This window comes from Miniopterus schreibersii, assembly GCF_964146895.1.
Source record: "Miniopterus schreibersii genome assembly, chromosome: 2".
NCBI lineage: Eukaryota > Metazoa > Chordata > Mammalia > Chiroptera > Miniopteridae > Miniopterus > Miniopterus schreibersii.
The window spans coordinates 186,807,712-186,826,480 of NC_138102.1; positions in this window are offsets into that span (position 1 = coordinate 186,807,712).

The window sequence follows — 18,769 nt, forward strand, 5'->3', positions numbered from 1 at the left end:
AACACTTGTGAATTATATACCAACAGAGCATGAAGGAATTTAAATTAAAACACCATTTACAATTACTCTAAAGAAAATGAAACTCTTCATTTTAGTAGACACTGAACATAAAGAGGATCTATTTGCTGATAATTTTTTTAAAAATTTTTAAATTTTTGTTCAAAATATTACAGATGTCCCTTTTTCTCCCCAATGACCCATTCCACCGCTTCCCACCCTCCTCCCCAGTCCCTCCCCCCACCATTGTCCGTGTCCTTGGCTTGTGCATATATGCATGTAAGTTCTTTGGTTAATCTCTCCCCCTCCACCCACCTGCCCCCCTCCATCCCTCTGAGATTTGTCAGTCTTATCCATGCTTCCATGTCATTGAATCTATTCTGTTCATCAGTTTATTAAGGTCTTTAGATTCCACATATAAGTGAGATCATATGGTACTTGTCTTTCTCTCACTGGCTTATTTCACTCAGCATAATATTCTCCAGGTCCTTCCATACTGTCCCAAAGGGTACAATATCCTTTTTCTTCTTTACAGCTGCATAGTATTCCCTGGTGTAAATGTGCCACAGTTTTTTTATCCACTCATCTACTGAAGGGCACTTGGGCTGTTTTCAGATCTCAGCTATTGTAAATTGTGCTGCTATGAACATAGGGGTCCATATATTCTTTCTGATTAGTGTTTCAGGATTCTTAGGATATATTCCTAGAAGTGGGATCTGTGGGTCAGAAGGCAGCTCCATTTTTAATTTTTTGAGGAACCTCCATACTGTTTTCCATAGTGGCTGCACCAGTCAATTTTTTTAAATGCTGATGAGCATATTCAAAAAAGACCTAAGTAAATGGAGAGACATACCATGTTCATGGATTATAAGAGTTAACCTAAGAAAGATGTCAATTCCTCTCCTCCCTCAACTGATCTTTAGGTTTTAATGCAATTCCTATCAAAAAACCTTGTAAACTTAGACATAGCTATTCTTAAATTTACATGGAAAGACACAGGTCTTAGACAAGCTAAACTAATCTCAAGAAAGAATGATAAAGTGGAGGGATCACTCTACCCAATTACTGTGTCTCTACAGTAAACAAATAATGTGATTTAAACAAAGGAGTAGACACATCGATCAGTAGGACAGACTGGGGAGCCCAAAAACAGACCCACTCAAACATATTCAATGATATTTGACAAAGATACAAAACCAATTCAAGGAGAGGAAAACAAGATGGAACGTAGGTAACAGCTGCACCCACCGCCTCCCGCAACCACATCAAAATTACAACTAAAATACGGAACCACCATCACTCAGAGCCTCCTGAAATCGGGCTGAACAGAAGTCCCACAACCAGGGAACTGTAGAAGCACCGAGACCCGAGACCCGTAGGAGGGGCAGAGACGCGGGCAGATCGGGACTGAATCACAGAGACGCAGCCACGGGCCCACACCTGGTGCCGAGGTTGAAACCCAGGAGGAAATCTCAGTGGTGGGGGTTTCCCGGAGGATCGAGGGCTCCCAGCCCCACAGCAGGTCCCCAGCCCAGGGCTCCAGGGCCAGGAAGAGACGTCCCTACAACTCCAGGCTGTGAAACCCGCCGGGACTGTCACTGAGGGTCACGGAGGCTGCAGGAGCCCCAGCAGCTCCTCTCAAAGGGCCCGGCACGGACTCTCTCGAACGCTCCCTCTGAGCCCAGCTCCCGGCAGCAGCCTGAAAGGACCTGGGACACTCGGGGAGGAACTAACCTGCCTGAAATCCGAGCCAGAGGTGGAGGGTGGCTTCCTCCCGGGCAGAAGGGCTGGCGGAGACTGTTGCTCCTTTGGTGAGTCTGCCGGGCACACAGCCGGCAGGCAGGCGCCGTGTTTGAATCGCCAGCACCTGACTCACACCTATGGCCCCGCCCCGTGATTCCCGAGGCCCCGCCCCTCCCCACCTGCAGCTCATCCAGGCCATTTCCAGAAGCTTTTCTGTGCAAGTGGCCTCTCAAGCCTCATGCTTAGGACTTTCCTAAAATCTCTCAAACAAGCAGCAGCTGCCCCATACGGCTTGATAAGGGCCACAGGCCTGGCACTAGAGGCAGCTGCATTGGCTCATAGGTTGGCCTCTCCTGGACACCTCCAAGCCCAGCACAAGTAGCAGCCAACTACGGTTTGCTGTGTAGCTCATGCTGGGTGGCCCTGGGCAAGGCACTGGCACAGGCTGACTTTGCACCTCCCAGGAGGCCCCAGAGACAGTGCACCTGGTGGTCAGACTCGACCACGCTGGGTTACAATCCTGCCACATCCACGAGTGACACTCAAGAGGCGCACTTGGTGAACACCAAAGCTCCACTGAAGTAAATCGTGCTCCATGGGGGTGTCTCCAGCACAGCAGTTCTTTGGCTGTAGTTGCAGCTGGTCCTCAGTTGGCCGGGGGGTCAATTCCTCCCAGTGACGCCAACAGCAACCAAGGCTCAACTACAACAGGTCAGAGCACACAGCCACACAGGGGAGCACCTAGAAGGCCCAGCTCAGGTGACTGGGGAGGCTGAGCCACTGGACCCTACAGGACACCTACCACACAAACCACTCTACAGATCCCAGGAGACACAGCAGCTCTACCTAATACATAGAAACAAGCACCAGGATGCAGCCAAAAGGCAGAGGCAAAGAAACATGTCACAAAGGAAAGAACAGAAGAAATCTCTAGAAGAGGAACTAAATGAAATAGATCCAAGCAAGCTAACAGATACAGAGTTCAGGATTTTAGTTATAAGGATGCACAAGGATATTAGTAAGAGTATGACGAAAATAACTGAGAAAATCAATGACATAATAAAGGACCAATTTGTAATGAAGGCTACAGAAACTGAAATGAAGAATAATTTACAGGGAATCAACAGTAGAGTAGAGGACTCTGAGAATCAAATCAGCAATTTGGAACATGAGAAACCAAAAAACACCCAACCAGAAGAGCAAAAAGGAAAAAGAATTCAGAAATATGAAGATAGTATAAGGAGCCTCTGGGACAACTTCAAGAGGCCCAACATTCGTATTATTGGGATGCCAGAAGGAGAGAAAAGAGAGCAAGAAGTTGAAAACCTATTTGAAAATATAATTACAGAAAACTTCCCCTACCTGGGGAAAGAAATCGACTTACAAGTCTGGGAAGCACAGAAGGTCCCAAACAAGAGAAACCCAAAGAGGCCCACAACAAGACACATCATAGTTAAAATACCAAAGGTTAAAGACAAAGAGAGAATCTTAAAAGCAGCAAGAGAAAAGCAGTTAGTTACCTACAAGGGAGCACCCATACGACTGTCAGCTGATTTCTCAGCAGAAACCTTGCAGGCCAGAAGGGAGTGGCAAAAAATATTCAAAGTGATGAAAAACATGGAACTACAACCAAGATTGCTCTACCCAGCAAAGCTATCATTTAGAATTGAAGGTCAGATAAAGAGCTTCACAGACAAGGAAAAGCTAAAGGAGTTCATCACCACCAGACCAGCAGTACAGGAAATGTTAAGGGGTCTTCTTTACGAAGAAACTAATGAACAGAAGAATCTGATGAACTAAATAGATCCAGAAGCATTGACTCAGGCAACAGACGATCATATTTCAGAGGAAAGAGGGAAGGGGGGTGGAGGGTGGGAAGAGATTAACCAAAGAAGTTATATGCATAAGCCATGGACACAGACAATGACGGGGTGAAGGCCTGGGGAGGGGGTGGGAGTGAGGTGGAGGGGGTCAATTGGGGGGAAAAATGGGACACCTGTAATACTCTCAACAATAAAGATAAATTTTAAAAAAAATCAATTCCATAAAGGAAGCATAGACTTTTCAACAAACAGTCCAGGAGCAAGTGGACATGTGTAGGGAAAATTAATAAACTTCTCCCTAAACTTCCATCCCCACAAAAATTTAACTCAAAGTGGAAGAAAATCTATTTTCTATGGCTAAGCAAGTAGTTCTTAGACTTGGCACCAAAAACACTCTCCAAAAAGGAAAAGTTGAGCCTCATCAAAATTAATTTTTATTTTTTACTGTGAAGAGGTTGAAAAAAAAGAGCTGCAAAGTATAAGCTACTTGGAAAAAGTGCTTGCAAACCGCACATCTGATGAACGGCTAATACCTAGGACACAATGAACCCGCCAAGCTCAACGTAATAAGCCGACAACCCAGTTGGAGAATGCGCAGACTCCTGAGCAAAAATGCCACCGAAGAGCGTGTCCAGAGGGCCAACAAGCCCATGAAAGGTGTTCAACGTCATCAGCCATCAGGAAACGCAAATGAACACCACGGTGAGCCATCGCCACACACCTGACGACGCCCAGCGCTGACGTGAGGCCGGCAAGCCAGATCCCTCAGACACTGCGGGCTCGGCAGTTCCCTCAAAAACTAAATTGACTGCCTGCCGATGATGCTCATGAGCATTTATCCTGGAGAAACGAAAACAAGTTCACGGGAGACGGGCGTGGACATCCACGGCAGCTTCATCTGTAATCGCCAAAATGTGAAAACAGCCCCACGCCTGCTCTTCAAGGGGCAGTGGTCAGACTAACTGTGGTCCCTCCAAACCACAGAGAAGTGCTGAGAGGTGAAAAGGTAAACTGTTCACACACACGACTCGGGCGGATCGCCGGGGAATTACACGGAGGAAAAACCCCAGTCCTAGGAGGTTACATACTGTGTGATCCTGTTCATTTAACATTTTTACCTTTTTATTTTTTTAAATATATCTTTATTGATTTCAGAGAGGAAAGGAGAGGGAGAGAGAAACATCAATGATGAGAGAGTCATTGATCGAGCCCGCAACCCGGGCATGTGCCCTGACCGGGAATCGAACCCGATCGCCTGGATCCTAGGTCGACGCTCAGCCGCTGAGCCACGCCCGGCCGGGCTATTTAACATTTTTAAATGGAAAAACATTAGAATGGCCCCGGCCAGTTGGTCTTGGTGGTTAGAGCGTCAGCCCCCACACCAAAGGGCTGCTGGTTCGATTCCCGGTCAAGGGCTCGTCCCTGGGTTGCAGGTTCCATCCCCAGCCGCTATCGGGGCCCATGTGGGAGGCAACGAATCGATGTCTCTCTCGCATCGATGTTTCTCTCTCTCTGTCTCTCCCCCTCTCTCCCTCCCGCTGTCTCTGAAAATCAATGGGAAAAATATCCTCAAGTGAGGATTTAAAAAGGAATTAGAATGGAGGAGAGATGGGTGGCTGGGGCGGGGTACAGAGTCAGCGGAGGGTCCGTGTGTCTGGACTGTACAGACCTGCACAGGTGGTCAAACTGCACGACCAGCACACGCGATACAAGGAGACGAGAAACGTGAAAAGACGGAATTGTGCCGGTATCGAGGTCACGCCCTGGTTTCGTACAATGTTCCGCTGAGGGAGTCGGGGTGTGCAGGAGGGGCCCCCTATCTTACAACTGCGTGGAATCTACAATTATCTCAATATCGCGGGTTTTCAGCGAGACTGAGGCTCCGACGGAGCCCCGCAGCGAGCGCTGTGGGGGTGCGGGCCGAGGTTTGCTGGGCCAGCGCTGAGGCGTCCGGAGGCGCCTGCGGGCCGAGCAGGTGCAACGAGAGCACCTGCGGCACAGTGTCACTGCGATGGTGTCCTTCCCCGTCTGTGAGACTGGCACCTGCATTCAGGTGTGTCCCGAGAAGTGTGCCATTGGCGACACACACCAGCGGGCACCGAGCGATGGCCTTGGGGGCTCAGGGGGCCCTGGGCCACGTGGGGCAGAGACCTGGGGATGAGTGCCCATCACCCAGGGGACAGCCCAGGGGACTCCCTTTCTCCCGAGCTCCTTGTTGGGGTTTGAAGGGTGAGGGCAGGAAAGAGGTAGTTTCCGTATTTCAGAGACTCAGAATTGCTCACAGACTCCGGACGTGGGAAAGGACCTCAGGGGCAGCTGGTCAAACCTCAGCGTCCCTCCGTCACTGAGGAGACCCCTGGAGCTCTGTCCCTTCCCAGGTGGCCTCTGGGCTGGGTTTGCTGATGGGAGATGCCCACATGGGATTGGAAGGAGGAGGAGGCAGAGGTCAGATGTGAGGGTCAGAGGCACCCTTGGGTGACCTCTGGACCACCCCCTGCTCCCATCTGCACCCTCCAGGCTTAGACCATTGGCAGCAGCTCCTCGGATGCATGGAGGAGCCACCTGCTGCATTCATGGAAGTCCCCGAGTGGGCTCCGTCTCCCTCCCGCCCCGCAGCGAGGAGCTTGATCAGCGTGTGGGGAAGGGAAGGGAGGGGACCCCGGGGACGAGCCAGCACCGTCCAGCACAGAAACCAAATGCTCTGCCGCCCTGCACACCCTCCTGGCCTGTGGAAGCCGGTGTGACGGCCCCTCTGGTGCGCACACGGGGGTCATTCTGAACCCTAGACTAGCACGACTTGTGGCTGGTGACACAGGCTCAGAAGGAGGGAGCTGTGGTTCAGCGGCCGCGTCACGGGTTTTCGGGAAGCCTCGCCGGCCCTCACCCTGCAGTGCACCTCCCTGGCTCCCAGCAGGTCCGCCTGCAGCTCTCAGGTCACCACCCTCCTCTGGGAAGCCTGTTCCTCGGTCCACTCAGACCTTCTGTCTCCTCTTCTGTCTAATTTCAGACCCTTCCCTGAATGGACATCGAGGCCTTTTGTGCACCTGTCCCCCAGCCAGGCCTGGAGCCACCAAGCCCCCACCCGCCCGGCCTCCCTCTGCACCAGCAACATGCTCGTGCCAAAGTAGCGCCCGGACACGAGGGGCGGCCCGCGGGATGGCGAGGCCCCCGGGGGCTGGCACCGGCACAGCCTGGGTTCCTCTCAGGCAGCTCCGGAAAGGGAACTGGTCCTAATGTCCCCCACCGAGCCCGCGTTACTGTCTTACGGGGACTATGTGCACAAGGATCGCAGCCGGCTACAGCTCGGCGTTCGCACCAAGGACCTGAAACATTTTCCAGAAAAACCGTAAAATTGCTTATTTTATTGAGCTGACTAATTGGAACAAGTTGGACCCTTTTATTGAGACAGACTGCTGAGGGGCTCAGCCCAACCGTCCTCTCGTCCCCCGAGGAGCCGTGTTCCCGGAATTGGCCGGTTGTCAGCACTCGGGCCACTTCTGCAGGAAATTCAGATTTCATTTTCCTCAGCAGGTCAATTTCCCGTGATTAGGAAAGAGCGAGGCCAATCACAGTAAGTACCTCCCCGTCTCCCCACGGGGACAGCAGAGGGGACATTTGCTCGAAGCACGTGGGCTTTTTCTCTTCTTAAACATAAAAGACAGGAAAAGGGGAAACAGGAAAGATGAAGAGGCCGCGTGCTGCTCTTTCAGCAAGAACTGCGATTTTATTCCCCCTCCTGCCGGCATCAGTGTGAGAGGCTGCAGGTGGGAGCCGGGGACCCCACACGCCTCAGGGCAGGTGGGGGAGCCCAGGACCCCACACCCCTCAGGGCAAGTGGGGGAGCCTGGGACCCCACACCCCTCAGGGCAGGTGGGGGAGCCCGGGACCCCACACACCTCAGGGCAGGTGGGGGAGCCCGGGACCCCACACACCTCAGGGCAGGTGGGAGCTGGGGATCCCACACCCCTCAGGGCAGGTGGGGGAGCCCAGGACCCCACACACCTCAGGGCAGGTGGGAGCTGGGGATCCCATACCCCTCAGGGCAGGTGGGGGAGCCCGGGAGCCCACACCCCTCAGGGCAGGTGGGAGCTGGGGATCCCACACCCCTCAGGGCAGGTGGGGGAGCCCGGGACCCCACACCCCTCAGGGCAGGTGGGGGAGCCCGGGACCCCACACCCCTCAGGGCAGGTGGGGGAGCCTGGGACCCCACACCCCTCAGGGCAGGGAGACTGGGTTCTCGGGGGGAGCTCCCTGAAAGCCAATCCAATGAATGGAGATTTTCGTTATTATCAAAATAACAAAGACAGTTGGGGTGAAAGTACACCGGGTGGCGGGTTAGAAGCCAGCGTCTGGAGCAAAGTGGGGGCCTGCTGGGGGTGGCAGAAGCACGTGTCAGGTCACCATGCTTCCTGAGGATGATGTGGGAGCCACAGGAGAGGCTAAGGGAGACCACGTTGTTTCCCTGCTCCCCCCCCTCCAGGCTTCTCTGGAAAATTCCAAACCAGAAGCTGAGAGCGGAGGTTGGGTGGGATGTTCTGCAGCAAAGCACTGGGATGAGGCCGGGCCAGGACCAGCGAAAAGGGGGCTGGGAATGGATGGAAATGGGGGCTGTGCCTGTGTGACCTGCTGAGGCAGATAGGGACCAAGGCTGCGGGAGTCAGGGATGCAGAGCCCTCGCCCATCCTGGGCCCTATGCGCCCTTCAAAGGACCGCTGCTCTGCGCCCACAGGGCGGCGTGTCCTGGGCTCCTGACACAAGAGCGTGACCTCTGCCCCGAGGAACAGGGACATCTGAGAAGCTCAATTTGTATTTGTCTATGGAATGAAGGATTTGTTTAGGCCACCAGCCAGGCAACATCATTTACAGATTTCTACTCTCACCCCCTTTACTTGGGAGCATTTCTGTGACCTAAGCTGAGTGGAAAGTGAGAAAATCGATCACTTAGTATCCGTTGTTGAAGGACCCAGAGGTCCCATTGTCAACCTGCCATAGGTCGGTGATGAAAGAGTCAGTGATTCACCTGGATCACCCCCACTCAGGGGGTCTCCTTGTGGGAGGGGGCCAGGCACTGCCAGGTCTAAGCAGAGTCCCAGCTTCTGTTGGAATTTGGCCCCTATCAAGGGGCTCTCCGGGCAGGACAACATACTGCTTGTGCTTGTTTGTTTTTAGGGCTCAAACTGTCAAAGGCTTTTAAGTCCTTGCTTATCAATTTGGTTTTCTTAAAACGCTGGCAGGCTTCTCACCTTCTTGCACACCATGTCCTTTCACCCGTGAGCACAGCCGAGTGCTCCGCACCTGGAGGTCTCAGATCTATGACAGGCGTTGGCTTATGCTCTCTCCCTGTCTCCCTCATCTCCAGGCCCTATCTCTCTCTCTATTTTTCATCTCCACCTTCATCTCCACCTCCACCTCCACCTCCACCTCCACCTCCACCTCCACCTCCACCTCCACCTCCACCTCCACCTCCACCTCCACCTCCATCTCCACCTCCACCTCCACCTCCATCCCTACCTCCATCTTCATCTCCACCTCCACCTCCACCTCCATCTCCACCTCCACCTCCATCTCCACCTCCATCTCCACCTCCACCTCCACCTCCACCTCCACCTCCATCTCCACCTCCATCTCCACCTCCACCTCCACCTCCATCTCCACCTCCACCTCCATCTCTACCTCCATCTCCACCTCCACCTCCACCTCCACCTCCATCTCCACCTCCACCTCCACCTCCATCTCCACCTCCACCTCCATCTCCACCTCCATCTCCACCTCCACCTCCACCTCCACCTCCATCCCTACCTCCATCTTCATCTCCACCTCCACCTCCACCTCCACCTCCATCCCTACCTCCATCTTCATCTCCACCTCCACCTCCATCTCCACCTCCACCTCCACCTCCACCTCCACCTCCATCCCTACCTCCATCTTCATCTCCACCTCCACCTCCACCTCCACCTCCATCCCTACCTCCATCTTCATCTCCGCCTCCACCTCCATCTCCATCTCCACCTCCATCTCCATCTCCACCTCCACCTCCATCCCTACCTCCATCTTCATCTCCACCTCCACCTCCACTTCCATCTCCATCTCCACCTCCACCTCCATCTCCATCTCCACCTCCACTTCCACCTCCACCTCCATCTCCACCTCCACCTCCATCTCCATCTCCACCTCCACTTCCACCTCCACCTCCATCTCCACCTCCACCTCCATCCCTACCTCCATCTTCATCTCCACCTCCACCTCCATCTCCACCTCCACCTCCACCTCCATCTCCACCTCCACCTCCATCTCCATCTCCATCTCCACCTCCACTTCCACCTCCACCTCCATCTCCACCTCCACCTCCATCTCCATCTCCATCTCCACCTCCACCTCCATCTCCACCTCCACCTCCACCTCCATCTCCACCTCCACCTCCATCTCCATCTCCATCTCCACCTCCACTTCCACCTCCACCTCCATCTCCACCTCCACCTCCATCTCCACCTCCACCTCCATCTCCATCTCCACCTCCACTTCCATCTCCATCTCCACCTCCACCTCCACCTCCATCTCCACCTCCACCTCCATCTCCATCTCCATCTTCACCTCCACTTCCACCTCCACCTCCATCTCCACCTCCACCTCCATCTCCACCTCCACCTCCATCTCCATCTCCACCTCCATTTCCATCTCCACTTCCACCTCCACGTCCACTTCCATCTCCACCTCCACCTCCACTTCCATCTCCACCTCCATCTCCACCTCCACCTCCACCTCCATCTCCACCTCCACCTCCATCTCTACCTCCACCTCCACCTCCATCTCCACCTCCATCTCCACCTCCACCTCCACCTCCATCTCCACCTCCACCTCCATCTCCACCTCCATCTCCACCTCCACCTCCACCTCCACCTCCATCCCTACCTCCATCTTCATCTCCACCTCCACCTCCACCTCCACCTCCATCCCTACCTCCATCTTCATCTCCACCTCCACCTCCATCTCCACCTCCACCTCCACCTCCACCTCCACCTCCACCTCCACCTCCATCCCTACCTCCATCTTCATCTCCACCTCCACCTCCACCTCCACCTCCATCCCTACCTCCATCTTCATCTCCGCCTCCACCTCCATCTCCATCTCCACCTCCATCTCCATCTCCACCTCCACCTCCATCCCTACCTCCATCTTCATCTCCACCTCCACCTCCACTTCCATCTCCATCTCCACCTCCACCTCCATCTCCATCTCCACCTCCACTTCCACCTCCACCTCCATCTCCACCTCCACCTCCATCTCCATCTCCACCTCCACTTCCACCTCCACCTCCATCTCCACCTCCACCTCCATCCCTACCTCCATCTTCATCTCCACCTCCACCTCCACTTCCATCTCCATCTCCACCTCCACCTCCATCCCTACCTCCATCTTCATCTCCACCTCCACCTCCATCTCCACCTCCACCTCCACCTCCATCTCCACCTCCACCTCCATCTCCATCTCCATCTCCACCTCCACTTCCACCTCCACCTCCATCTCCACCTCCACCTCCATCTCCACCTCCACCTCCATCTCCATCTCCACCTCCACTTCCATCTCCATCTCCACCTCCACCTCCACCTCCATCTCCACCTCCACCTCCATCTCCATCTCCATCTTCACCTCCACTTCCACCTCCACCTCCATCTCCACCTCCACCTCCATCTCCACCTCCACCTCCATCTCCATCTCCACCTCCATTTCCATCTCCACTTCCACCTCCACGTCCACTTCCATCTCCACCTCCACCTCCACTTCCATCTCCACCTCCATCTCCACCTCCACCTCCATCTCCACCTCCATCTCCACCTCCATCTCCACCTCCATCTCCACCTCCACCTCCACCTCCATCTCCACCTCCACCTCCATCTCCACCTCCATCTCCACCTCCACCTCCACCTCCACCTCCATCCCTACCTCCATCTTCATCTCCACCTCCACCTCCATCTCCACCTCCACCTCCACCTCCACCTCCATCCCTACCTCCATCTTCATCTCCACCTCCACCTCCACCTCCACCTCCATCCCTACCTCCATCTTCATCTCCGCCTCCACCTCCATCTCCATCTCCACCTCCATCTCCATCTCCACCTCCACCTCCATCCCTACCTCCATCTTCATCTCCACCTCCACCTCCACTTCCATCTCCATCTCCACCTCCACCTCCATCTCCATCTCCACCTCCACTTCCACCTCCACCTCCATCTCCACCTCCACCTCCATCTCCATCTCCACCTCCACTTCCACCTCCACCTCCATCTCCACCTCCACCTCCATCCCTACCTCCATCTTCATCTCCACCTCCACCTCCACTTCCATCTCCATCTCCACCTCCACCTCCATCCCTACCTCCATCTTCATCTCCACCTCCACCTCCACTTCCATCTCCATCTCCACCTCCACCTCCATCTCCATCTCCATCTCCACCTCCACTTCCACCTCCACCTCCATCTCCACCTCCACCTCCATCTCCACCTCCACCTCCATCTCCATCTCCACCTCCACTTCCATCTCCATCTCCACCTCCACCTCCACCTCCACCTCCATCTCCACCTCCACCTCCATCTCCATCTCCATCCTCACCTCCACTTCCACCTCCACCTCCATCTCCACCTCCACCTCCATCTCCACCTCCACCTCCATCTCCATCTCCACCTCCATTTCCATCTCCACATCCACCTCCACGTCCACTTCCATCTCCACCTCCACCTCCACTTCCATCTCCACCTCCATCTCCACCTCCACCTCCATCTCCATCTCCATATCTACCTCCACCTCCATCTTTGTTGGCCATGGCTCATCTTTCCTTTGAAACCAGTTGTAACAAGACTATGAACAAAAGGCTGCGCCTGAAATATCTGTGGAGAACCAATCATACACCAGGGAAGGAAAGAAATGATAAAGAGAGAATCATCAATTAACAAAATGGAAAATGAATAAACACTATAGAAGATCAAGACAACGAAAAGTTGATTTTTTTTGGAAAAAACAAATGGCGAACGCTGCCCCAATACTGACAAGATGCCTGTGATGTGGCTTCAGGTGACGGTCCTGGAGGCTTGGCAAGTGCAAAAAAGAAGGGAGAGAAAAAGGACTTGTAAGAATTGGAAATATAGGGGAAAGCTTGGTCAATTCACAGCTATGATCACCTGAGTAGAAAATCCACAAACTATTGAAACCCTGGGCACAGAGATGACGCAGCTCAGCACCCGGCACTGAGCTCTGTTCTGCGCACGTGATGCCCAATAGGAAGGTGCAACAGAAGCATCCCTCTGTCCCTGTCAACACCTGCCAGCTCCCATGTCCAGAGGTAAAAAGAGATTTGTAAGAACCTTTTTAGGAAAAAAATGTGTAAAAACATCACTAAAGGACCAAAAGAAGCCCATGGGGGCAGAAGAGAGCACACGCACAGGGATCAGCTGCCTAAGGTTTAACCGAAATAACGGGGAAGGGGAGCATGTTGCAGAGAGAAGGGAAAGGACGTTCTGGGAACCGCTGGTGTGGGCACCATTGTTTCACCAAATGAAAAAAAAAATTTGTCTTTAACTCTTATTAAAAATAAAACTAAATCCCAAGTGGGCTAAATACCTAATTTTATTAAAGCAAAACTTTGAGGCATTTAGAAGAAAATGTGAGTTAATTTCTATGGCCCAGAGAAGGAAAACAATGTGTTAATGTCTAGACCAGAACAGCCCAAGTTACGTTGAAAAAGGTGGATTAATAAACCACATCAGACTTAAATTTCCACGGAGGAAGAGATGGCACCAAGCTGGAAAGGCGAGCCGGGGACCGGAGGAAGGAACGGCCCAGCCTGTGACTGACCAGGGGTGACACCCGGCGTCTAGAAGCCCTCGGGAGCCGTACCATGGAGACAAACAACCGAGGAACACAAGGGGCCGAGGGCCTGGACAGACGTGTCACAGAAAAGGGGGAAAGTGAAGGCCAATAACATCTTAAATATTCTGAACTTAATGGTAATCAGGGAAATAAATATTCAGGCAAAGTAAATGAGATCACACCTGTCAGACTGCAAACGTGCTCACAGCAGGGCTGTGAGGACCGGCCCAGGGGACACGTTCGTTTGTCACCCGAGGAGAGGTGGGTGAGGGCACCCAGGAGGGTGGGCTCCTGCCGCACAAATGCACCTGCCCTGCTCCCTGGGATCCCTTCTCTCAACTCCCCCCTGGGGAAGTGACCATAGACAAAAGGGAAATCTTCCAAAAATGCCAAACACAGCACTGCTTTTAACGACATGAGGTTTTTTTAAATTAAAAAAAAAATTCATTGGCATGAAGGGAGAATACTGTTTTGGATGCGTGTCCGACACCTTGCTGAGTGACGGGTGCACGATCGTTTGTACCAGGAATCCCGTCATATATGTAAGACGGGTGGCGTTAAGCATTGTTTAAGGATACGTAACGTAGCCTCCTCGCTACGGGATGCAAGCAGTGACTGACCGCGATTCGGGAGAGGGGCTTCTTTCGGTCAGAAGTGACGTCAGCCGCACAACCCAGGAACCTGTTTATGTGAAAGCAGATTAAACAAAATGGGGAGGTACTTTTCTTTTTTTCTTTTTTTTAAATATATCTTTATTGATTTCAGAGAGAGGAAAGGAGAGAGAGAGAGATAGAAACATCAATGATGAGAGAGTCATTGATCGAGCCCACAACCCGGGCATGTGCCCTGACCGGGAATCGAACCCCGATCGCCTGGATCCTAGGTTAACGCTCAACCGCTGAGCCACGCCCGGCCGGGTGGGAAGGTACTTTTCTCTGGTATGATTATGAAGCCAAAGGGCCAAACCCCCCCCCCCCCCAGGGAGTGTGCTCTTGCGCCTGATCCACGGTCACCTGGGGGTTGTGGGCTTCCCTTATTTTTCTGCCCCGCCATCCCTTTTGAATAGCTTCTGTCCTCAGGGTCGCCTCATGCCCCACGATGGCTGCGGCGTTCCGGCAGCCTCATCGCTCCTCCAGGCCGGGCACCGGTGGACATGGAGGGAGAGGAAAGAATTCAGGCCCTGCCCCTGCTCATCTCTGGGAGGGAAGGGGCGGGATGGTGAAGGGGCTGAAGGGGTTTCACGTATTGTGGAATATTTTTTTTTCAGAAATAATAACCAGAAACAAATATGGATAATTTTAAATTTTGTTAAAGACGATAAGTGTGTGTTTTTACACTGTTTGTCCTCCGTGGTTTCATTTATGTTTGGAATAGTTGGCAGGAAGAAACATGAGTGGAATAGGAAATACATTTGATACGTCGATTTCTATTAATGATAAGGATTTATAACAATATGAAAGAGCAAGTAATCTATTCAGACCCCTCCCTTCTGGAGGAAGTCGGAGCTGCCAGGGAATCGAGCAGAACCTTCCTCGGTGGAAGCCCCTCCGCTCTGCTTATGTGACGAGCTCTCCGCCGGACACGTCTCTCCTCCCTCCTGGGGCTTTTCTTGTGCTTTTTGCATCAAGAATAGTTCCCCGTCCTGTCCGTCTGACCCGATGTGACCTTCAGCCTCAGCTCATCCTCAGGCCCCGGGAGGCCACCAAGGCGCTGACGCTCCCCGGGCTTGGAGCCGCTCACCAGGGCGGCAGCCCGGGCCTCACGCACCTGCCTCCAGGTGCTCCTCCAGTACCTGCGCCCAGGGGGCCTGGACCGCAGCGGCCCCCTGGGCTCTGGTCATCTGCTTTGTCTGCTCTCCCCTGACCCCCAGAGTCCACCCCGGGCCAGCCCGGAGCAGGCGCTAGTCCAGGCCCAGCTGCCCCTGAGCTAACGCCTGGAGCGACTCCACTGGAGGGAGTCGGACACAGCGCAGAACCCGCCACCTGGAGGGCGTGGAGCGGGTCCCCAGGAGCTGGTCAAGCAGGGCCGAGAGGAACCAACGCCTGTCCGCTGGGTTTCATCTCCTGAGCACTTCTCCGTGGACGGCCCTTTAGAAGGGACTTAGCAGCCCCGAGCAGAGCGCACGGCCCCGCCCGTCCGGCACATCCCCTGGGTCCAGCGTCCGCCCCCTCTCTCGGTCCGTCCATTACGAGTCTCCTTATCGACCAGGCCTCCTCCTGTCCGGCTGACGGCTTGTTCATTACGCTTCTGCACAGAGGCCCTTCCTTCCCGAGTCCTCAGATCCTTTCCAAACATGTTCCTGCCGGGATCCTGAGCAGCCCCGGGCAGGACTATGGGGTGGGGGGGAGAGGAGGTGGGGTGAGCCCCAGCTGCTCCTGACTCCCACGCAGCACCCAGGTGCCCCCTCCCCATGCACCGGCTACCTCCTTAGGAGTTGGGGTGCCTCCCTGGGGACTGATGCCCAGAGGGGTCAAGACTGAAGGAGGAGGGGAGATGGTATCTCGGGACCCCAGGAATCTTGAGATGACCGCCGGTGTTTGGTGGCCTCTGCTCCCACACCCTCGAGTCACCCCCAGACACCCCACGGGGATGCTGGCTGCTGGGGGCTGGCGGAGCAGCGGCCTCGAGTGCCAGGCAGAAAGGAACCGTCTGGGGTGTCCACACCCCGCATGGAGTGGATGGGGCGGACCCATCCCCAGCTCACGGGACCCTCACCCCAGCCCCAGCCAGGGCGAAGGAGCCCCGAGCCAAGAAGGGAGGCGATTGGCAGCTGGGTATAAATAAGCCGACGGTAAATAAGGCGGCTGCTGAATTAAAATGCGAGGCCTTCCTTCCAGCTCCCTGACAGCCAGCGAAGGGTAAAATTCGCGAGGCTTTCCACGGAGAGATTAGCATTAATAAGATAAAGCCGAATGCGGAATAACTGACAATTTGATGAATGGGAGGGAGGATTGGAGGGGAGACATTTGATGGATAATATTTTGGGTTGCCTCGGGTTGCATTTAATTGTTCCTTCGCCGTTCTCAACTTTAGTTAAGTGAGAAGAAAACCCCGGCGATGTTGGAATTTATCTTTCAGGAGGCAGATGCGCGGCTTAATGATCATCGGCGGGGAGGCTGGGAGCCCGAGCCGTGAGCCTCTCAGCCGTGCTCACGCCCAGGACGTGATGAAATAAAACCATCAGTCCTCAAATTAATACAAGACAATAAGGCGGCTCCACACAGGACGTCAGTGTGTGTGTGTGTTCAACTTGGATTAAATGATCGTAAATTTGTACAATAGAGCACATGTCTCTAAGTGATCCACAAAACATTGAAAAATTAAACTGAGGGGACCTTGCCCAAGATCTTAGAGCCGTAGGAACGAGCAGGTGGCGGAGGGGCGGACGGGACGCTGTGGGGACCACGGGGGCGAGGCCGCGCGGGACAGGGCGGCGCCGGCGGGGAGGGCGGCTATGCAGGCCCCGCCGCCCGCCGGGCGCAGGCCGATGAACCGAGCTCCTTCGTCTCATGTCAGAAGCAGGTCGCAGGTGTCTCAGATGCTAAAATATTAAAAGATCCAAGAACACACTCTTAGAAGAAAATGAGTGTGTACGTATAACCCGTGGTTTAGGCAAATGTTTTTAATGAATATCAGCAACTAAGAAGCTGTGAGGGAAGAAAACAGTAAAGAAACAATGTGACCCACTTCACGCACGTACAATGTAACAGGCGGCTGCCCCCAGAATGACAGGAAACGCTGGTAATGCCGAGGGCGCTCGAGGGTTAACGGATACAATGTACCGATAGCTCTTTAAATTGACTTTTAAAGACAAATAAGAGAACATTAGACAAAGTACATCACAGGCACCTCCTGGAGAATCCCCAAACGGCCGAAAAGCGTGTGAAAAGTCCAGAAAGTCTCAAGGAGCCAGAACGTGCCGATTATGCTAATGAGGACCCCAATTTCTCCTCTCGGGCAAAAATCGAAAGGTGAGGTTTGGGTGGAGGTCTGAACGGAGGGGCGTTCGAGTCGCCTCCGGGAGATGCCAGCTGTCACTGCCCCGGGAGAAGCCGCCGGAAGCGTACGTTTCAGTGAAAGACACAAAAGCCTTCCCCCGGCCTCCCACCCGGACTGTCCACCCCGGGAAGTCCAACGGAGGGTGAGCGAGGCCCGGACGTGAGCAAGGCCCAGACGTGAGCGAGGCCCGGACATGAGCGAGGCCCGGACGTGAGTGAAGCCCGGACATGAGCGAGGCCCGGACGTGAGCGAGGCCCAGACGTGAGTGAAGCCCGGACATGAGCGAGGCCCGGACGTGAGTGAAGCCCGGACATGAGCGAGGCCCGGACGTGAGCGAGGCCCAGACGTGAGTGAAGCCCGGACATGAGCGAGGCCCGGACGTGAGCGAGGCCCGGACGTGAGCGAGGCCCGGACGTGAGCGAGGCGGCTGCGAGTCAGGCTGGTGAGAGCCAGGAGGACACGTGGGCCCCCAGGTCTGTTACAAAATCACAGATGACAAACCACAGGCTTATAATTACGACACAAATGCGGTTCCATTTCATAACATGGGGTGTGCGAGTGTGGGGTGCGCGTAATGGGACGTAACCCGGCGTCCAGGGCGCCGTCGCAGGGAGCGTTTTTCCCGGGGGTGTCTGCTCTCCCTGCACCCCTGGGGGCTCCGCTGAGCCCCTGGCCTGCGGGAGCCTTGAGGGCCCGTCTCCCTGGCTTCCCTCCGGCTCCGTCTGTGAGGCCACAGGACCCGGGGCTGCCTTTGCGCGGCGTCCGGTGCTCACTTGGGAAGGCAGAGGGCACCTCAGAGGTGCCCTGGAAGGAGCCACCGCCTGGGGGGGGGTTCAGAAGAGGGAGGGGGACCCGAGAGCCGTGCTCCCCGTGTTGTGTCCCCACCCGGGGGGATGGCAGTGCCCGGCCACGGCCGCAGGTCTGTGGTCCGGAGTGGAAAGCACAGGGTGGAGTGAAAAGGGAGGTGCTTCCGGTGGTTCCTGGCAACCGTCAGCCGCTCTCCTGCCTCCGCCCCCTGTACCCACCTTCCAGAGCCCTCTGCACCCCGCTTCTCCCCCAGGCCTGTGGGAGATAAACCTGAGGTTCTCAGAAGCCAGGACAGGCTCCTGGGGCGCTGACGGAGGGGCCCGCGGCCCAGTCACAGTCAGGCGAGCCCCCCGGGGCAGGGTCCCAGTGTCCCCCCAGAATCGGCCAGGCCTGGCCCTGTGTCCCCAGACGGGAGGAGCTTCCTGCGTGAAGGCGGCAGAGACCCACTGCTCCGGGCGCAGGCCCCCGAGGCTGAGCGTGGGGCGCCCCCGCCCATCAGGCGGATAACCACGCGGACGCAGCCCCTCTATCTGCCGTCA